Source organism: Cupressus sempervirens, chromosome 10, assembly GCF_028749045.1.
Source record: "Cupressus sempervirens isolate cs-2001-9-10 chromosome 10, ASM2874904v1, whole genome shotgun sequence".
NCBI lineage: Eukaryota > Viridiplantae > Streptophyta > Pinopsida > Cupressales > Cupressaceae > Cupressus > Cupressus sempervirens.
Window position 1 is genome coordinate 320,469,995 of NC_143127.1, and position 21,621 is coordinate 320,491,615.

Genomic DNA, 21,621 nt, shown 5'->3' on the forward strand with positions numbered 1-21,621 from the left:
GAGCACAAGACACCAAGATCTTATGTGGTTCACCCAAACCCTAGGCTATGTCCACCAAACAACAAGTCCAATATTATTACAATCCAATGATTATAACTAGGGTATAATTTAGTGGCTAATATTCGTAAATTGGCTAATTTTAGAATTTTTTGGCTAGTATTTTGGCTAATAATTTAAGATTTGATACAACCTAAATCGCCATAGTTTTATAAAATTAAATTCTAGAATATTTAAAATCGATCAATAATTTATTTTATTGAAAAATTTAAACTCAAATATTCGCCACAATATTCGTTACATGAATAGATTTGAGTAACCTAAATATAATATATTATTGCAGAAATTAAATTGAACTGACCAATAATTATCATAATTATTAGTTAATTTAGGGATATATCACCAATATTTATTATTCACTATTGATTTAAAGTATACATGTAACAATTCTCATAACATTCCTCAAGGTAAAAAAATTTTCAATTTTGATTTGTAATATTCCATGGTGATTAATGAACTTCCTATTATTATTGAGTTTCATAAATATTTTATACAAAAAAAATTATGATTCAAAAATAATCACCAAAATTAATCATATTTAGAATAAAAAATTGAGAGTTTTGCCAATATAAATAATTTTATTTTTTCAAAATAATGAAATATTCACCAATATTTTATATCTTTTTTTGGAGGTGGCTTTCTTGAAGTTTACCCTGATTATAACATAATTATAATTATTAATCCTTCATAGCTTAATATGCCACAAGAAGAAATTTTTGCATCACACCCTATGAAAAATCCCTAACCCTAAGCCCTTTTATACAATTTTTTTTTATTGGTTTAGGGTTATAATTAATAATTACATTTTGGCTCAAAATCCTAATAATATAGGGCCCAAAAGAATTATGAAGTGTGTACAGTACTTCCCTAATCAGTCACCACAAACTAACAATCCCCCACTTGGGGATTGATCAAACTCCACACTAGACAACACATGAGTGGAGAAATCCTCACATCTTCTATGGAGTTGGTGAAGTCCCAAATACAAATGGGAGTGAATTATTTATGTTCTTCTAAAATAATATATTAAAGAACCATCTTGCTTCAAATCCATGGTACAAACACTTAGGTAAAATGATCCACTACAGTTATTTGTTGATGTAGATCTTATTAAAGATTTGATTAGAGATTAGAAAACTATAAATCACTCTTTTCACAAAATGGATAAGGGTATAACATGCACATTGGATAGGGACATATTTGTTAAAGAATTTGGTCTTCAAGGATCTGTGAGCATGGAGATTAATTTGGAAAACAATTAGGAGAAATTTCAAGAACACAAAATCATTTCACATGTTGAGTAATGAGACATAATATCCCAAGGAGAAAGAAGTAGATGGGATAAATTCCCAAGATTGTTGATAAACTTATCCCATTGGATTTTTTTTCCCACATACTTCCAAAATACAAGTTTTAGAGTGAATAAGGTGTTGGGTGTGGATATGACCAAGAATGCAACTAGTGATGCTTAGGTGATGGCCATAAACATCCAAGATCAATATAAAAATGTGGCATATGGTTATGTGAAGCATATAATAACCCTAATGCATAATGACATTATGGCTGCAAAGAATAGAGAAATGAATAATCTTAAATTCCACCATTATTCATTGCTTATGCATACGATCCTATATGCAAACATTGGCTATATCCTAGTCTAGATTTTATTTAGAAGACTTACAAGATGGGATAGTCACTCCATGTGCAATAGTAGACAAGGGTATGGAATCATTTTACCCTTATTCCTACTCAATTTCATTTTACAATGACTTTGTTTTTTCAATTATGAATATTTTGCATTGTAATTTAGAAAGAGTTGAAAAAATTGTGAGCACATTGCTCAAACCCAATCAATATTTTGAAAAGGTTAGATTAAATAATAATTGGTGGGATATATTTATATTCAAGAATAGTTATATAACAAGGATATATGGATATCCATATCCTCCCCATATTTTCCAAGATTTATACCATAAAGTTTAGGGATTTTCCAGGTTAGAGGAGAAAATGAAGATTTATAGGTAGAAGTTTCAAAATAGGATACATTAGAATTGGTAAAGATTTCATAGATGTATTTGATAAGTTCCTTAGACACTATAAATCAATATTCTTTATTGCTAGAACCTATGACCTAGAAGATGTGGTTAGAACTGTCCTGAGAAATATGACAGTTTATCACTTGTCTCTAACACAAGGGATGTAGGAGGAGGATGTTATTTCCACCTATTTATTTGATAATATTTTTAGTAAAAGGTATAGAAATAGAAAGATATAATAAGATTAGAGGTAGAGATGAGGAAACATGGTCCAACATTTCTTGTATTTTATAGTGAGGAAAATTATTTGGATAGATTTATTAAATATATTGAAAGAAAATCATAAATTAATGTCACACCTACCTAAGGTTAATAAAAAAGATGAGGAAAGAGTAAATCTTGATTCCCCTAAACTTGATTTTTTTCTTGAGGAAGAGGAAGAGGAACCTAAATCATCAGGATGCACTAAGAAACACCCTAAAAGAAAAAGAAATTGATATATATACCTTAAAAGGACTAAGAAAAGGCTTGGAAAATCTTGCCTATAAAATAGAAATACTTTTTTAAATGAGGAAAAATTTCTTGATGTAGCAAGCTATAGAGAGTGAGAATGCTCCTTGTGAATTAGAGTTAGTTGCCAAGATGTAGTGTTATCCAAGCTCAAGAGTTCCTACAAGATGATTTTTTCAAAACTGATGAATTTAAAAGTTTCTTTTCTAAGTTGAAATAGAATGAATTAACTTTGATCCTACAACTAAGAGAGTCAGATGAGAAATTTGTTGAGCATATAGGTAAGTTGCAAGCTTATGAGACTAATAATGAGACACTCACTATAGAACAAGCTAGGGACCTAGTAAAGAGAAGTGGAAAGCTACTACTCCATAGATTGGATTTGAGTTCCTCTTTCATGCTAGACTAGATTAGAAAATAGGAACAATTAATATCTAATGAAGAATTTTTTCTTAGAGGTCTACAAAGGGGATCTAGATATAACATAGATGCACAAAATATGGTAGTTTGGAGTAATAATGTAGGATTGAACAAGCCAAGGTTAATGGAGATATATGATACACCTTAAGGAAGTCTAATTTTCTAGACTATACAACCAACATCTGGTGGAGAAGTGCTAGGTTTGATGAGTGTAGTGTCAATATTGAGCAAGGAAAAAATAGATCAAATTGAAGATTCATTGGCTTAGAAATTTAAGGATTAGGTTTCCACTAGGAAAAAAATTGAGAAAAAATTGAAGAGAAGTTATGTAATGGAGAAGTAGATTGAAGAATCAAAAGAACAAATAAAAATTCATAAGTTCAGAACTAGATAAAATTTCTTCTTTATGGTATCCATCATTTGTTTCTCCTATTGTTGATAGTGATAGAAGTTTAAGAGAATGACATGAATGATCTTCATCTTTTTATCAAATTTTGAATAATGGGAAAGTTATCTCATATATTAATGGGGATGTGGATGTGTCATTATCTATGATGTTATTAATACTTTGTATAAATTTGAAATGGATATGAACAAGTTTCTTGCTAAAAAAAGGGTCATTATAGATTCAAGGTATAATAAGAATCTAAATGAATTGAATGTGGCTAGAGATGCTACATGTCCAAATGAGGAAAAGGACATCAATATTTGGGAATTTGTAGAAGGGATAAAGGCCTTGCCTATTGGAGATAGTTAGTGAACATAATTGGAACACACTATGAAGAGGGAAAAGGGAGAGGGGACTCATCAAAATAGAATATCTTACTTGTTTAGTCCACTTGCTAGGAATATGCATACATTAAAAAGAAATAACTGATCCTAAACATTCATGCTACCATCTATTCAATTTTAGGAACTATCTCCAATATTATTTTTTGTTATTTTGACTTAAATGTAATAAGTCTTATGTCCAATTGAAATGTAACATGTGCCATTTCCATCCAACCTGAATCTTTTTGTAATCCTTGTCTAGTAAAGGATTTCTAATGCTTGGAAGAGGGGTCTAAATTTTGGAGAATGAATAACATGTTTATGTTTCAAGTCAGTTTGATATTGTATATTACATTTCTTGGTCTCACTCATAAATGAAGGAAAATAGAGTTGTCACATTTTATGTAATTTTTAGTTATTTTATCACACAGATATGATAGTCTAATTGTATTATTATGAGAAAATTAGTAAAAGTGAACAATTTATTAAAGTTTCCCAATTTAGACCTTATCACTTTTCATATCATGCTTCAATTTAATGTAATTCAATATAAAGTAAATTGAATTCCTATTAAAATACACTTAGAATTATATCCCATCTCATCTTTTTTTCTTAATCAAATGATTATATAAATGCTCAATGTGTTATGGCATAATTAAAGGGTTTAATGAGAATATTTTGATAAGTATGAGATTTTAATTGAGTATTGGTTTTCTTCACAAAGTGAAGGAGTGGATTTAAGGTTTTAGTGTCATATTTATAAGTAAAAGTCCAATTGATAAAGCATTGGCCATGCTATACTTTTGTGAAAACTACTAGGCTTACATATCATTAAAATCTTTAATCAAAAACTTTTATTTTATGTCGAAATATGGATCTAAAGGAATTAGCCCATACTTGACTCAAAAACATTAGGATGTAAATTATTAGATGTATTTCATCCCTTGGATTTTTTTGTAGTTAGAAGAATTAAGGGTTGTTATCTACTTTGTGTGGGGATTAGAAATAGATGTGTAAAATTGATTAAAATAAATCATACTAAAAGTAGGTATAACCACCTAAGGTTTACAAAGTTCAAAGGGAAGAAGACTTTATTGTCTTGTCATTTGGTCCTATTGGTCTATTAGGATATACTTGACATGGTCTGTAGTTGAATCCTAGGTATTTTCAACTTTTCAAAAGGTAATGAAAAACCTATCAAATTAGGAACTAACACCTTCTTCTTTTATGTACTTGACTATGATCTTCTGATGGGGACACAACCCAAGCACATAATGGACACAACAGGAAAAGGGAAATTGTATTAACTATGAAAATAAGCTAGTACATTCAGTATAGAGAAAATAGACTAAAAAACATGCCCTAAGGGCTTACAATAACAAAAAACTGGAGATAATTTTTGCTTTTGGTACCTCCTCTCAAATTCCACTCCGAACTACCTTTTACAATGCTAGTAATATCCTTAAATAGACCCCGAAGGGTTAAGGACTAGGAGTACATTCTAGAAAGTGCTAGTAGGCATCCACCAACCAAGTAGAAGGCTCCCGAAACTGCATTAGAAGTTGGTACAAATCTAGAAGAATCCAAAAATGGTAACCGAACTTTCGAGAGGCATAACTTTTGAACCGTAGCTCCAATTGATGAACCGTTTACATTTTCAGAAAGCTCTTGAAGTGCTCTATAGCTCTATGGACCAGCTCCGCTCATCCCCCATTTTTTGGCCCTTTTCAAGGTCATTTAATGCCCATCACTTAACTTTGAAGCATTCTTAGGAGGTCTCTAGAAAACAAAAAACTGGGGCCTTTTGACCTGATTCTTTTTTTGGAATGCTCTAAATTACATTTACATTAATCTAGCCAATTTATACCTTCTAGTTCACCAAAATAATGGCTTAATTACATACTCATATTTTTTTGGCATTTACACATAACCCAAGGTGTTCAAATACTCTATCCTAGAACACTGATAGTGGAACTATGAGAGCTGGAACCTTTATTTGACCCAAATGGGTATCTAGAAATAAAAACACATGAAACAGAAACTAAGTCTAAGTACATTTTTTTTGGGTGACACAGGATTGCCCTTATACCTCTAGATGCTCCTGCATCATCTTCCTATAGTCTAACTTCTTGTTGTTTTAGACCTTATTTGTATCATCTATTTTTTCTTTGAAATCTATTTTTGTGTCTTTATCTTTGCATACTTGGATGGTATGTTATTAGTAGTCTTCTTCCTACTATTTCATTCCCCTTTAGAATTCCTTTCTAGCATAATAATTCTCCCATATTTCTCTTCATATGTCCCAAATGTCTCAACTCCTCCATCCTTAGCTTTAGCCAATAGTTTCTTAATATTTAGCTTAGGCTTACCAATTAATACTTCATAGCCAAATTGTGTTATCCAAACCAATCTATGCTATATATCTTTCACAATGTAAGATTGTGTACTCTATAGAAAATATATGTCATTTTTATATTTGATGACTAATTGAGATAAAATATTGTTCCTTTTGTTGATTTTCTCTTGTATCTTCTTAAAGTGAAACCACATCAAATTATTGTAGTTTCTCCCTAGTGTTTTAGTAAATCTACTCATTTGATGCACAATAAGTTCACCAACTAACTAGTTCACACTTCCTATACTTTTAAACTAAATTCCTAAATAGAAATGTCAGAACTACAATAGGAAAGGTAAACTCTAAGAGTGGGCATTGAATCAGTGCTTCAAACTTTTACTGATAAAACATTCACCACACATCTATATCAAAATTCAACAAGTAAACTAAAATACCATACAATTCATATACATCTAAAGTATGTAAACAAGTAAGAATCTGCACATGCATGACACAATCTATATGATTACCCAAAAACCCTCCAATGAGAAGGTAAATCTAGGGTGTGGATGAAATCCACAAATATTCACTACTAGAATAATAAAGTTTATCTGATGAAGAATACAATTTTTTATCGTGAAACATGATCTACCATGTGAAAGGTCTACCCCATTAAAAGCTTACGAAGACTATTAGGTCTTACCATATTAAAGGATTTGAACACCTTATTAGAAGTGTGCCTAATTAAAGGACATCAACTCACAATTAACTAAGCACCCTATTGGAGGATTTAAATATAGCTTGTTAAGACTTCTCTGTTAAGAGATTTAACTAATTCACCTATTAGAATGTCTTAGCAATGATCCTATAGTTAGCAATCTATTTCTTGAATTTAGATTACCTCTATACTAATGTGTACTTGATCCTTTTTTATTAGATGTCTCTCTACTATCTATTGTTTCCTTTCCTTTGTTCTCCTTTAACTGACTCTACAATGAAACTCAAAGAATAATAGCTTGGTCAGCATTAATGTCATGTTTGTGCATACAAACTCTCCTTCTCTACACTTAGAAAATTTAGGTTTGTCCTCCTTAAGAAGACCTAGGTGACTTAGGATTAGGTATGAATCAATAGTTATGATTCACCCATATTTCCACTTAAACCTGCCCTATTATTGATCAGATGCATGTAATACATAGAGATTCACACTTAAGATTTGTCATTATCAATAAAAGATCATAACTCAATCCTTAATTCATTTTTAAAATAGTTTACATAGTAGTTTGTGTCAATACAAAAAAACTATGTCAAAGTAGTGTTACTCAGCATTTGAAGTCCCTGGTGCTTAGTACTAAATTTTACTTCAATGCTATCACTTGACATCTAAATGACTCAACATGTCCTTCTTGCTCAACATCTGAATCACTCAATGCATACTATCTGCTTAGCATCTAAGTGACTTGGCACTTGAGTGACTCTGCACTCACTATTTACTTGGCATGCTCTAACTTATATGTTATTCTTGGCATATGTTACACGTTTTCAACATGAACTAAGTAAATGACTTAAGTGTATAGACACTCACTTGTCAAACCCAATTTGAGATTAACAAAATTCCCCTTTGATATGAGTGTCAAAAACACTTGTTCATGCATTAATTCTCTTATCCTTACAAGAATAACATAGATATATGTTCAGCTTCTATACAAAATTTCAAAATATCAACATTTTGCAATACATGACTTATCACTTGTACCTCAAAATTTCATAATATTCCCTAAGTTGATTGTTCAATTTAGTTTTGTACTCTGTATCAAAATATTTCTCCTACTAAGTAGATTTGCATAAACTAATATTTTGTCTCTACTTCTATTTGTGCTGATATTGTGGTCTTTTGTTGCTCTGTTCACTTACTCTACCTTTATTCTTTTTCTCTTACTCTCCCTTTGGTTTTGTTCCTTCTTTTCTTTTTGTCTAACTCTGCCTACTCCCCTATTAGCTCCCCCATTACCCTTACTCCCCCTTTTTGACACTTATGTCAATGGGTTATACACTTATAGTATATTTTTCCAAAAAAGAATTATGGACCTCAAGTATAATCTTTAGAGTTGCATCCCAATTATAACAAGCTACCTCCAAAGACTTGAATTAGACGGCCAGCTTGGTAGCAAGGTGGACTAATACTTCCAGTGTAGAAAGATGAGGATATTTCTTCATAATGTTTTCAACATAGCCTAGTTCCTTGTGAAATATCTCCATGTGTGGAGTCAATATTGACTAGATGTTGATAAGTTTAGTCTTGCTATTGGCTTTGTTTGCTAGTAATGATGCTAATGGACTCTAGGATTGTAAGAGATACCTGAAGTGTTTCTCACTTTGAGCTAGACACTTGGGCAAAGTAGCATGACATGATTTTATATGGCTCTCAAAACTCAGGATGTGATTCCTTATTTCTTGGGTGAAGAGTGTAGGATTACATAACTTGGTGTACAAAGAGAAAATGTTCTCTAGTACCTTCTTCACATTGTCTATCTTGGTTGCTAGATCAGCCCATGTTAGTGCAATAACACTTGATATCTTCTCATTTACCCTATTTTGGAGCTTCTTTCATACCATTCAATTAGTTTTACATTTGTATCTAGGTTCATGTCATTAACCCTTTCCACTATATTGGTTAATTGTTCAATGATGGGCTTGTTTCATCTAGAGTTATTAGACTAAATACACCTAGGAAGATCTCTTTGATGTCAATCAAAGCTTGCCCCCTCCTATGCTCCCTTCTAAGTAGTTCTTTAATTTTCTTCTTTGCTAGGACCTCTTGTAATATACCCATCTTCTCAATTGTGATTATTTCCAAATGAAATTTAGGCAATACAATCTCTTCATCTAGGCTAACATCACCATTTGTAATTACCTCTTCCACCTTAGATGAGCTAGGACATGGCCTTGAAAATTTTAATGGTGTAGCATTTGTGCTTGGCATATAAAAAGCTTGAGTAGAAGGAGTAGCATATTATGGTAATGTCACCAATGTTTGAATTTATAGTTGCTCCTCTAGCTTGGATATCAAAATTAACTCTTCAATCTTGTCCTTCTCTTCCTTTCTAGTTCTAGTTGCACCTTGATCTTGTGGTAGACATGCAAGTGTATCTACCTAACCTATTTTTCCATGAGTTCCTTCATTCTCTTGTGTCTCTACCTTTTCTTCTCCAACTGTCTCATCCTTATCATTTTTAGTTTCTTGCATATTCCCTAAGACTAGAGTGTCTTGCACAAGTGTAATGATAGTGGAACTTGTTGTCTCCCTCCTTTCATATACCACTATAGGTAGTGAAGGTTGTATAGTTATGACTTGAGGAGTGACTATAGGTGTGTTTGGTATTTTCACTTCCTCCCTTATAATTATTGTATCTATCTTCTAAATTTCATTTACACTCATTAGTACAAGTTTGTCACATAGTTTGGTCTGGAGAGTGGTGTTAACACTAGAAGAATTGGGGAAAATAAATGACTATATAACCAAAAAAATTAGTCACATGACTAAAATTCTTAGTCATGTTAGTAAAACTAATCAAATTCTACTATATTTTTATAATTCATAAGTATATGTGACTTAAAAAATGACCAATTTGGTCATCCCATAAAATAATAAGGTTAGATAAATTAAAATGATCCAATAAATAATTAAATAATTGGTCACTAATATTTAGTCACCTAAATGAATGATTAATACTGTTTTAGTATACATTTGTAATTGTATTTGAATCTCCTAGTTCAAGAGAAAGATTCTTGAAATTTTCTTTTATTGGCTTGATTTGATTTGCGCCATTGTACTTATTTGTCTATTGTGTAGGTAAACCTTGGAAAATAATTGTTGGAAGGAAATCATAGCATGAATAACATAAGGTTTATCTTGGTAAGGCCATCTTGTTTGTAGTCACCTATGTTTCTCTTTGGTTTCATAATTTATTCTTCCTCATTGTGTACTTGTGTCACAAAAATTTATTATTCAATATAACATTTTATACATTGAAGTTATTCATCGATTTTTATTTGATTTATTATTTTAATTCCTACTATAATAAGGTTTAACATTGTTTATAGTTAACCTACTATTTATATAAAAATTCAAGGATAATATACTATATTTACACTCAATTTGAACTTGGTAAATTAAAAAAATTATATGAACGTGATATTTTCTATGAACACTAACTATTTTTATCTATGATATTTGAACATTTTTATGTTGTCTAGGAATAAGTAGAGTAGCTTATGCACCATTCGTTAGAATCCAAGAGTTAATAAGAAGTGTTCAATCATTTTCATCAACAAATCAAATATTGCTTGATTCTAATTTCTCTTTTGAATGTGTGTGTGTGTGTGTGTGTGTGCGTGTGCATGTGTGCATGGGTGTGTGTGTGCATGCGTGTGTGTGAGCATCCTATGCTTATTTAATATACATTCACTATTCTAAAATAAATAGATTATTCTTGTGGTCTTTAGTTGATTCCAATAAATGGGGTTCATTGATATTTAACAAGTACCCTAGTTGATTACCTTTCTTGTCATAATTATAATAATCCATCCCATAATAATTTTCAAACATTTATTTGAACCCTTATTACATATTCCTAGTTGGTAGCTTAGTCTAAGTTTTTATAGGTGTTTATATTTGGAAAAAGTGAAGGAGAGCTTGCAAGCTAAAAATCAAATGTTTCTATTTCAATCTTTCCAAAGATTTCACTATATTTAGTTTTAAAAAATACATCAATTGTGTTATGATTACTCTACTTTAATTCATTATCAACAAAATTCCATTTAAATAACAAAATAATATTCTTAACATTGATTTGATTTTTTTTAACTTTGTCAAATATTGTGCCAATAGGCTCTCTATTTGGCGACATTCCAATTCATATCGGGAAAAAAATGTTGTCCTATAAAGTTTTATGTTTTCATGGTAACTAGTTAGCATATATGCCCTAGCTATATAGGAGGAACATTGCAGAGCTATTTGACACTATCATCATACTTGCATGGCACACTCTCATCTCTCTCAATAATAGTTGCATAAGGAGATAAGCATCATGACTATTTGAAGATTGTTATTTTTTGTAGAATGAAAGAGACATAGTAATTGAAACAAACAAGCTATTTAAGAAATGAAACCTCCATTGTAGCTCATTGTTTCCTCAATATGTCAATGAGGGATCTCTACCCACTCAAAAAAATCTTGTAAACAAAAATGAACATACATCAATTTCTTTTAAACTAGAATGCTCTTGCACCTTGTAATTTTCCATATTTTTGGATAATCTTGAAACATCAGGGCATTACTTTGGGACAATGAAAAATAGAGTACAAGCATGATCAAGTCAAAGATGGCAAGGTCCACACACCTGAAGACACTTGTGGAAAATCTATATAGTATTCACTTAGACCATTGTGTGAGGTAAGAAACCCAAATTAAATTTTTGAACACTCCTAGTTTTAATCTTAACTAGCTCTATTCTTGTTTTCATTCCAATTCAAGTGGGATTTGGTGAATCCTCTTAATGGACTTGCTTTCTTAGGTATTTATTTGTCTAATCCTTTTTTAATGATTTTAATGCTCCAAAATAATATCAAATTTGGGCTAGTAGGAAATTAGTTAAACACTTAGATGGTAAATGATTAATTTATGAATGGATTGCTATATTATATGCAAATTTACTCATCCCATGTACACTAGTCTAGGGAGTGAACCTCAAATGGATAGCTCCTAGCTTGCATCAGTTTTTAATGGCTTCACAACTTTGTTACAGATGCATTTTGTAGCAATAGAGAAACAAAGCATTTTTCTCTGGATGTAGGGCCATTTTCCTTAATTGGTATTCCATTATATTTCTTTGAGCTAGATGGTGAGATTTTCTTAATTGGTATGTGCTGAAATATGCAATCTAAAAATGTTGAAGTACCTCTTGAATCTTGTGCATATTGTACCATACATTCCCTTGTTGTTGATAATGAAGGTATAACTTGAAGACAAGTTAGGAATAATGACCATGCCAATAGGTATTGTACCTACATAAACATAATACACATAAGATACCTAGACTACGACTATATTTATTTTCTTAAAATGAAGTAGGAGTCTTAACGCAAATAAAACCATCCCTATAGTTGAAGTTTTAGAATGTGGTACAAAAATAGTTTTCAATATTACCCGAATAAGCTCAATAATATCATTACCAAGAAAATCAGATGAAGATGTCCCAAGGACATAAGAAAGCTCCTTTCTAATGAAAAAAAATTCATCTAATGATGAATGGATATGTGTAGTTTGAACAACCTCTTCATATTTGATGATGTTTTTCCCTAACTAGGCACCAAGAACTCCTTTCTTCACTGCAAGTGGTTGAATTGAATCTCTTGAAAGAAAATGATATGCTACCAATTGCAAAGCTAGAATAGGATCATCTAAAAGAAAATCTCATATAAAGAACTTATAACTCCTTAATTTATCCCCCATAACTAAGTTGCATGCACTACTACTTCCTTCACTCAAGATGGAGCATCAACCACAACATTGGCTACACATTCCCAAAAATGAGCATTACATTGACATGATAGCATTGTAATTGCTCCAAATTTCTTTCATGTACATTAACCTGATACAATTGACTTAGCTATGCCTATTGCAAAGAACAACTGAAGTATATTTTCAAATATTCGTACTTTTACTTTTCCCCACTTTGCAAGCTTTGAGGAGTTCAATCCTTCTACATCTAAATTGTGAAGTCCACAAAGTAGAGAAAAAATGAAGATAGCCATTTTAGTATATTCTATAGAACTGATCTTCAAAATTTAAACCACATTTTCTATACCTTTTAGTGTACCATCAATTTCCAAATTTCTATGACGATCAGTTGTCTTCACAACATCATTAACACCCTCTACCAAATCTTTCATCAAGCTAACCACTACATCTACCCACTTTCATAGTTGAGCAAGCACAAATATCCAATCATTATCTCTAATTTCTTACCAACAATACACACTACAAAATGCCATTAATTTAGTTAGGCATAATTTTTTTGTTGGTTTCAAAAAAGTAGCTACATCTGATGATGTCTTAAATGAAGCTCGATGCTCAGCTACAAATTCACGATATTTAATTATATCTTTCTATTCTCAGAAAAACCTAAAAGTAATTTTCTTTTCTCATTACTTATGTCAGCCAAAGATGTTGTGGTCAATGTGCACACTCCTCCCACACAATGGAGTTGAAAACTAGACACTACCACATTTACCCAATCTTCCACATGTACAAGATGAACACATTAATAGTTAAGCTAATACAAAATAGAATCTTGGTACCATTATATAAAGTAGTTACAAGTGTAGTTGTCATATATCACTAATAGGCACTGATTTCATAAATGGAACCACAAAAAAATCATAGTTTGTTTATATGGAGATGTTTCTATTTACCTAACTAACCCTTCTAGCATAAAATGAGAGCTAGTCTAGAAATAGATCTCTCTAACCAATGGTATACAACCTTTTCAATGTTTCTTTTATACTTTCTAGCCAAGTGGGTCCCTCCAGGGAGAAAAATGCAGCAAAATATTCTCCAAACCACTAGAAACTACAATTCTATAAATACATGATGAAGAATTAGATTTCATAACATCAAGTGATAGAGAGGACTAGATTTACTCTTCAATAACATCCACCAACTTGTCTTCTAGTAGTGAGATTGTTGCAAACAATGAAGTGGGTAGTTCCAATTGTTGTGAGACTCTGAAACAAGGAACATACAAGAACTAGTTTCCTTGTTCACTTCCTACAACTCTAATGGAAAAAAATTATGGAAATAGTAATTCATAAATGCACCCTTCATTTCTAGTGTCTTTTATCAACAAACGGTTTGAGTTGCGAGATCCCACAGTCAAGAAATGTTATGTTTCACAATCATGCTCAAATCACTATTAGATTGCATGTCCTACACATGGTTTATGGTCTACACTCTAGCCTCCAAATTACCATCCTTTGCTTTGACAAAATAATATCACTAAAATGTATCATGTATTATTTATTTAATTATTTTCATGTTTTCTCCATTATAAATTTAAGTGCAAGAATTACTCCATTAACTATGAAAAAATAATTTGCAAACAAAAAGTTGAGAAGGTAGTTGAGCAGTCACAATCCCAAGACCAATACCCCATTTCGATTAAGGTCTTAAACTAGGAGATTTCTATAGAAGTGTGCCGAAGAAAAGAGAAGATAGAACATAGCAGGATACCCAATAGAGTGAAATTTTTTGGGAAGAATATTATGATATAAAACTTATGAGAGATAAAGACAAAGAAATCAAGACAATGATTCACATAAAGGATACAAACCAAGGTACAAGAAAACTAGAAGGTGAATCAAAATAGAAGAACAAAACAACACAATAGTAAACTAGAAAATGGTCAAATATAACATAACTTGCAAACAAGGTTCTAGCTTTTGGAATAGACACCAATAGCTTTGGAGCATATATTCCCCTTAGAATCAATATGGGAAAGACTTGGAAGAGAACTTGATAAAGACAAGTTGTTGGATTTTAGTAGATCAACAAGAAAAGAACTTGAATGGTATATGATAATTATCCCAGCATGTAGTGCCTCAACCCAAGCAGAAGTGAAAAAAAATTATTTTGGATAATTTTGTAGCTCCAAAAATGCTAAATGGGTGTAAGTAGGAAAAAATACTTGGTGCATGAGAAAATGAATCACTATAAAGTTATGAGAAATGATTCAACAAATTATATAGAAATTTGGAAGACCCCTTGACAAAGAAACAAAATTTAGAATGGTTCATTTGCATATCACACATACATCAGTGTAGGATTGGATGGTGGAATCATTAACAAATACATTGTTCTAATAGATGTGTCATAATGGATACAAGAACAACCTTAGAGAAAACCTGAAAAATATTTCTTTATCAATGATTTCTTTATCCCATAATGTGATTTATTTATTAATGATCCATCATGTATCTTCTCCTTGAGTCAATTTAACCATATAAATCATCATCACCCATTAATATTGATCTACATCATTAATTAATGTCATGTAAATGATTCTTTATTGATTTAGTAGATAATGTAAGCATTATAAAATTTTCCTTTATAACATAACTCAATTCTTCTCCATACTAACTACTTCATTGCTTCATTGATGCTTAATATTGAACTTAGTTGTATCTTCTTTAAGTATATCAATTGATCAAACACCTATATTATCACTTGTGTCCATCTGTAAATGGTATTATTCGAAACTTGTCATGCCATATCTCATGTGCCTAATTCACACTTGATATATCCCTTATATTGATGTTTATAATCAGCATCATTTACTCACTATTATTAGTTTATTTGACCAACAATATTGGATTAAGACAAAGTATAATAGTCCCCTTTGTCTAGATATTTAGTTTTAATATACTTAGTCGATGTTATTACTTCCTTTCAATGTTCTTACCCTTATTAATCTACCTAACACATCATGATTGTAATCTTCAAACAATCATAAAAAAAAAATACAAAAATTAAAATGACTGGATGCTTATTGTCAATGCTTATGGGACTGTTGATGCTTCACTCCACTTGGATGACTATCTATTAATATCATGTTTCTTCATTAGATGATAGTTATATTTAAAATAGTATAATAGTCATATACCTTTCTACGATGCTACTTTCCACCCTTTTCTATCTCATATGCATAGTTGTTCAATACCAACTCTATAACCAACTAACATTGGGATTAATTGACTAGATCCTATGGAGATGTTCTCCATACTTGGTGTGATAGACATGTTTTTCATCATTACTTTTGGAAAGATGATTGTAATTCATGTTTAAAATTTTTCTTATCTACTATATCTCTAAGGAAATCATCTAGGCCATCAAGCTCCATGATTTTCTAATTGCTTGCATTATTCTAACTATCAACTTGATTATTCTAGTTCATAGGTAATAAAGGGTTGCCACTCCTTGGCCAGAAAGAGTATTTAACTTATACTATTTTCTATCCTAAGGATTGGGACACTACCTCTTTTCTTTTCTAAATAGATTGATTTATGAAAGAAAAGAAAAACATGGAGTTAGGTACAAGGCATGCATCCTTAGTATCAAGTCTTTAAATTCTAGGATAGCTCAATGAACTATTAAAAACCCTTAAATCCATGGTCTTTTTTGCTAATAAGGATGCTCTTAAAGTCAAACACTTCGTTTCTAGCCTTAAATATCAATTTGGGAGCTCAATGGCCTTGGCATAAATAATTTTTCAAGTGCAACAGGTGATTTCACACATAAATTTTCATGATTATTGAATCTGATTTTTTATTCACACATATTTGATTTGATTGTCTTTTTTTAGCTCTTGCATTGACCATATGACAATATTTTTGAACAACGGACATTTTATGATGATTTTTAAAAAAAAAGATTTGATCATATCATTAAATTCTTTCTGAATTGTTATTGGGTATCAATTTTTGGATTTGTTCTTTGTATTTCATGTTTAATATCAAAAGTTTCATTGGCATATGCCTATTATTGGAAGTCTAACTATGTATTTGAATTAATTGACTAAAACAGATGACTATTGGAGAATCTAAAAAACATATATGGAAAAAAATAGAGTAGAAAAGGGTAGATTATCATTAGCAAAAAAATTTAGAGGCTTCCCAACTTGATTTTGGATATGTATTGACAACACTCAATGCCCTAAAATAGTGGAGAATATTGACTAAAACCTATTTGAAAAAAGATAATAATTGAGTAATTATATATTAGGTCTCTAATTCTTAATATTTGAGGCCATGCAAGGATTAAGTACCATTATAAAACATGAGTGCAGAATCAATGACTAAGCTAGGGGTGAAATTGCAAGACCCTAAGCTCATTAAACCTATAGAAGCCATATAGAGTCATGTATATTATCTATCAAATCTCGATCAAAATATAGCAATTATTATACAAACCATTTATTGCTATGTTGCAGTACAAAACATGAAAATGGAGGACCCTATTGTGGTGATGAAAGAAGCACTTAGGAACATTTTGGTGCATTATTACCCTCTTGCAAGGAGGATTGGATTAAGCCCACAAGGTAAGTTGAATGTTAACTATAATGCAGAGGGGGTACGATTTGTAGAAGCTGATGTTAATTGTAGATTGGAAGATCTTGTGGATATAAGAAAACTTGATCCAACCACTTTGGGAAGGCTTGCTTATAGTACTCTCGATGCTAAGAACATCTTGGAGATATCTCCTCTTGCAACTCAGGTGGGAATAATTTCTTCTCAAGTCTTGATTAACTATTATTAATATGTTATTGTTGTTGTTTATTAGTATTCTCACTGGTTATTTTCACTTGATTGCTGACTTAAGATTGATTCCTTAGACTTATTTATTCTTATTTTGTGTTACATGACTGGCAATCCTTTTTGTTTATTATAAGAGTTTCTTATTAAGGTGGTGCTATGACAATATTTTTAGTCTACTATTGTAAGTTAAATGTATTTAATTTGATGTCATTTTCCTTTTGAATGTTGATTTTTTCTCTTTCAATGAGTGCTTATGCTGATTGGTTTGATCTGAATATTCAATTGCTAAATATTAATAGTAGTGGATTATTATCCTTCTTTTTCTTCTATTCTTTATCTCTATCCAACATATTGATTAGAGATTTTATATCCAAGGGCTTTCAATATTGGTAGAGGAAATATTTTAAGGTTAAGAGATTAGAAGAGAAGCAAAAATATTTCTTTATTTTTGTTGTTTAGAGAATGGAGATAGAGAGTGGAATAGAAATTGATTCTTTCAGCAAGATTCTTTAGAGTAGAAATGGCATAGTTCCTCTATCTCTTATGGAGACTAATTGTCAAGTCATCATTTGTAAAGGTAAGATATCATCTTTTATTCTAAAATCTATATTTCTTGTCAATTTTCATTCCTGAAGATTCATGAGTTTTCTAACAAATTAGTTCTCTTGTCGTTCATTGTCTAGATTGTTTAGTTGTGGTAGCATGGAGGGATAAGGAGGTGATATTAATACACAATATTTAGGCTGAGACTTTTTAAATGGTCCCTAATATTCTTATTAGGCTAATAATGATTTAACCAAGGTTCTAAATCTTGTCTTATCAAAGCTCACATTTCTTGAACCTTTTTTCATTTTTTTTCCCTACTCCATTATTTCCTTTTGTAGCGATTTATCATAAACATATTATTTAGTTCTTTGATACATGTGTGAATTGGTACCACATTCCCTATTACTAGGAATAACTTAATTATAGATCATTGATAAAACTTTTCTTTCCATGTTCCTTATTTTTATCAAATTCCTATTTTTATGTTGTTTGTAGACTAAGGTTCAACACGTTTCAATGTTAGGTGTAATGAACACTTTTAGCACCCACCTAAGTATAAGTAAGAAGAAATATTTGATCCTTTGGCACCTCCATATATTAAAATGTGATTATTTCAATTGATTGTGTTTCATAATTTTCAATAGATGTGATTTTTAATGGCGTTTGATGTTTTAATTTAATGAAAATGTCTATTTTCTTGACATAAATTAATCATTGATATCTTTCTTTTGATAAGTTAGCACAAGAAACAATAATTGTGTGGCCAATGTGCTCCAAATTATATTCTATAAGAGTCTATCTATACAATAATTTATAAAAGTGTAATCAACATGAAATATAATTTTAAAATGCTTTAACAAAAGAATTTAAAATTGTTGAAATATTATTGATAAATATTTAGATTATTGTTTTTCATAATAACTAAAATTGGCATTCTTTGAGAAGAGTATATCATGTTAGACTAACCATGATCATGGTAGATCTAGTGTTGGGAAGACAAATTTGTCAATTTTTTTCTTTATTCTTTAAATGGTAAAAGCTCAATGGAAGATAACTTGCTTTATAAGTAGGAGGATGGTGTTTCAATCCCATCATACCATAATTTAACTATAATAATGACTAAATAAACTACCAAATATATTATCTAATATACTACCAAATATACTACCAAATAAATTACCAAATATACTACTAAATAAACTATAAAATAAACTACCAAAATTATCAAATAAATTACCATATAAACTACCAAGTAACAATAGTAAATGACTAAACCAATGAACTAATTAATGATTAAAATAGTTTGGTCATCAAATTGGTTGGGAGATAAATGTCTGGCAATAAACTACCATTGGTCATGTGATCAAAATTAGTCACATATCTATAATTTTTAGTAGCTTATTTAGTAAAATATTAATTTTTTTGTACTATTTCAACAAGTATCTTTTTCAAATCATCTTTTGTAAGGGGGTTGATGTTTTGAGCAATACTCTTGGAGGCATCCTTAAATTTGAGCAACACTTGTGTATATTGTAGACTCTATTCTATTTATTTATCTTCTTTAGCTGGTGCCTAAGTGTCAATGCTCATATTTGTGCCTTGTTCAGTGTCTTCTTCTTCATCCTTGCCTACCTTAATAGGTGTCTTATTAGCTTCCCTAGATGTTGATAGTCCATATGTTATTTTCCATATTTTCTTGGACTTATGTACACCATCATCAATGTTGTTTTGCAGTATGTTCAATGTCCTATATTTTGGCTCAAATCTTGTAGCATACCTCTTAATGGCTTTAGTCATGTCATCCTTACTGAGTTCTAGCATAATTTGGGCAAGATCTATCTTCTTAATTTGTTTCTTAGTGTCTAAAAAATAATGCCACTTTTACTCATCTCTATTATACAAGCTTTTAGGTGCAAATTTGGAATGTTCTAGAGGATCCTTTTTGAGTATTTCCATCATGACATATACTACATCTTCAACTTGGTTCTTTTCAATCTTCCTAAGATTTTTAAACTCAATATGAGACAATCCTAATAAATCAACATTGTTCCTAATATTATCACATAGAATGTATAAATTTGAAGAGGGATTATTACTTACCACTTGAAATTGTTCTTTTTCATATAATTTAGTCTTTTCTTCACTAAATTTAGCTAGAGCAACATAGTTCTTCTTTGATCTCTTCCAAGCATCAACTTTCTTCTCCTTAGGCTTGGCTACTTCTTTAGGCTTTTGTGCATTGACTGTAGTGCTAGACCTTATGGTAGGTCTTGTAGGCTTAGGATGAGTAGGTTTAGCAACTTTCTTTAGTTTTTTCACTACTTGTGTCTTTTCTTTTCTCTTTTTCTTCTTGATAGTTACAGGTGCTTCACTAGCTTCTTCTTCCTTAACACCTTCTACAATTTCCACTTCTTCTTGTTGGTCTTCTACCTAACCTTGTGTTATTGCTAATGGTGCTTGATCTTTTGTTTCCTCTTATTCTTCATCATCTTCCTCTTCCTCCTCATCTACTCCTTCACCAAATCTTTCTTGAACAACTTCTTAACTTGTTTATCCTTCTTCTTGATCATTGAGGCAATCTTCAATTCCATTGTAATCTTTGATTTGGCCATGTCATAGCTTCCAAATGTTGTCACTTGTTTGTCCAATTATTCTATAAGTAATTTTGTGAATGCTACATAGGCCTCATTAAAATTTATTTCATATTCTAAAGGCCTTAGTCATCTTACTCTGGGAATTGCTAACTAAACATATGTGAAGTTAGTGTCAACTAGGAAGCAAACATCATCAAAATGTTTCTTCACCAGTGAGACTGGTATCCTTAGTCTTTTATTCTTTGATTGTTTAAAATCTTCAAAATAACTTATGATGAAAAATTAAAGGTTATCACCTATTTTAACTACAATAGGTCTATTTACTTTCCATGCAACTTTACCAAATGTGGTAAATATATCATGTACATAAAAGAAAATACATACAAGAATAGACCCAAATTTCCATTGTGTATTTTTGGTTTTCCTTATAGCTCCCAAATTCTTAATCAATTGTTACAACTACAACTCAACAAGATCATAAGTATGATCCTTCTTCACTATTTTGTAACCCACGTTAACTATAATACAAGGTACACTATTTAATCTATTGGATTGATATAACTTATGTGCTATAATCCTTACTAAAAAATATATTATGGGATCTATGATTGTATGAATTGTCATCCCTTTGTTATTCCATACAACCCCCTATTTTTCTTTTAATTATTTCCTTAGCTTCACTTCTCATTGTCTTGGGCTGATCTGTGGTTGGATACCCTGTGACTCTGTGTACAATATTTTTGGGGCTTTTCATGAGTACATTGTTTAGCTATACAAAGTTTTCATGAATTCTATTCAATACAATTTTTATCCACTCTATTTTGAATACATTGGGAAAATCTAGGGCATGGGTTAAGCCTTTCTTCTCAACAACTTTAGTTTTTTCCATTAATGCTCCATTCTCATATAAATTTCGATATGTCTCTGTATTTTCCATATGACCTATACTTCCAGCTTTCCATGTATAATGATTTCTAAC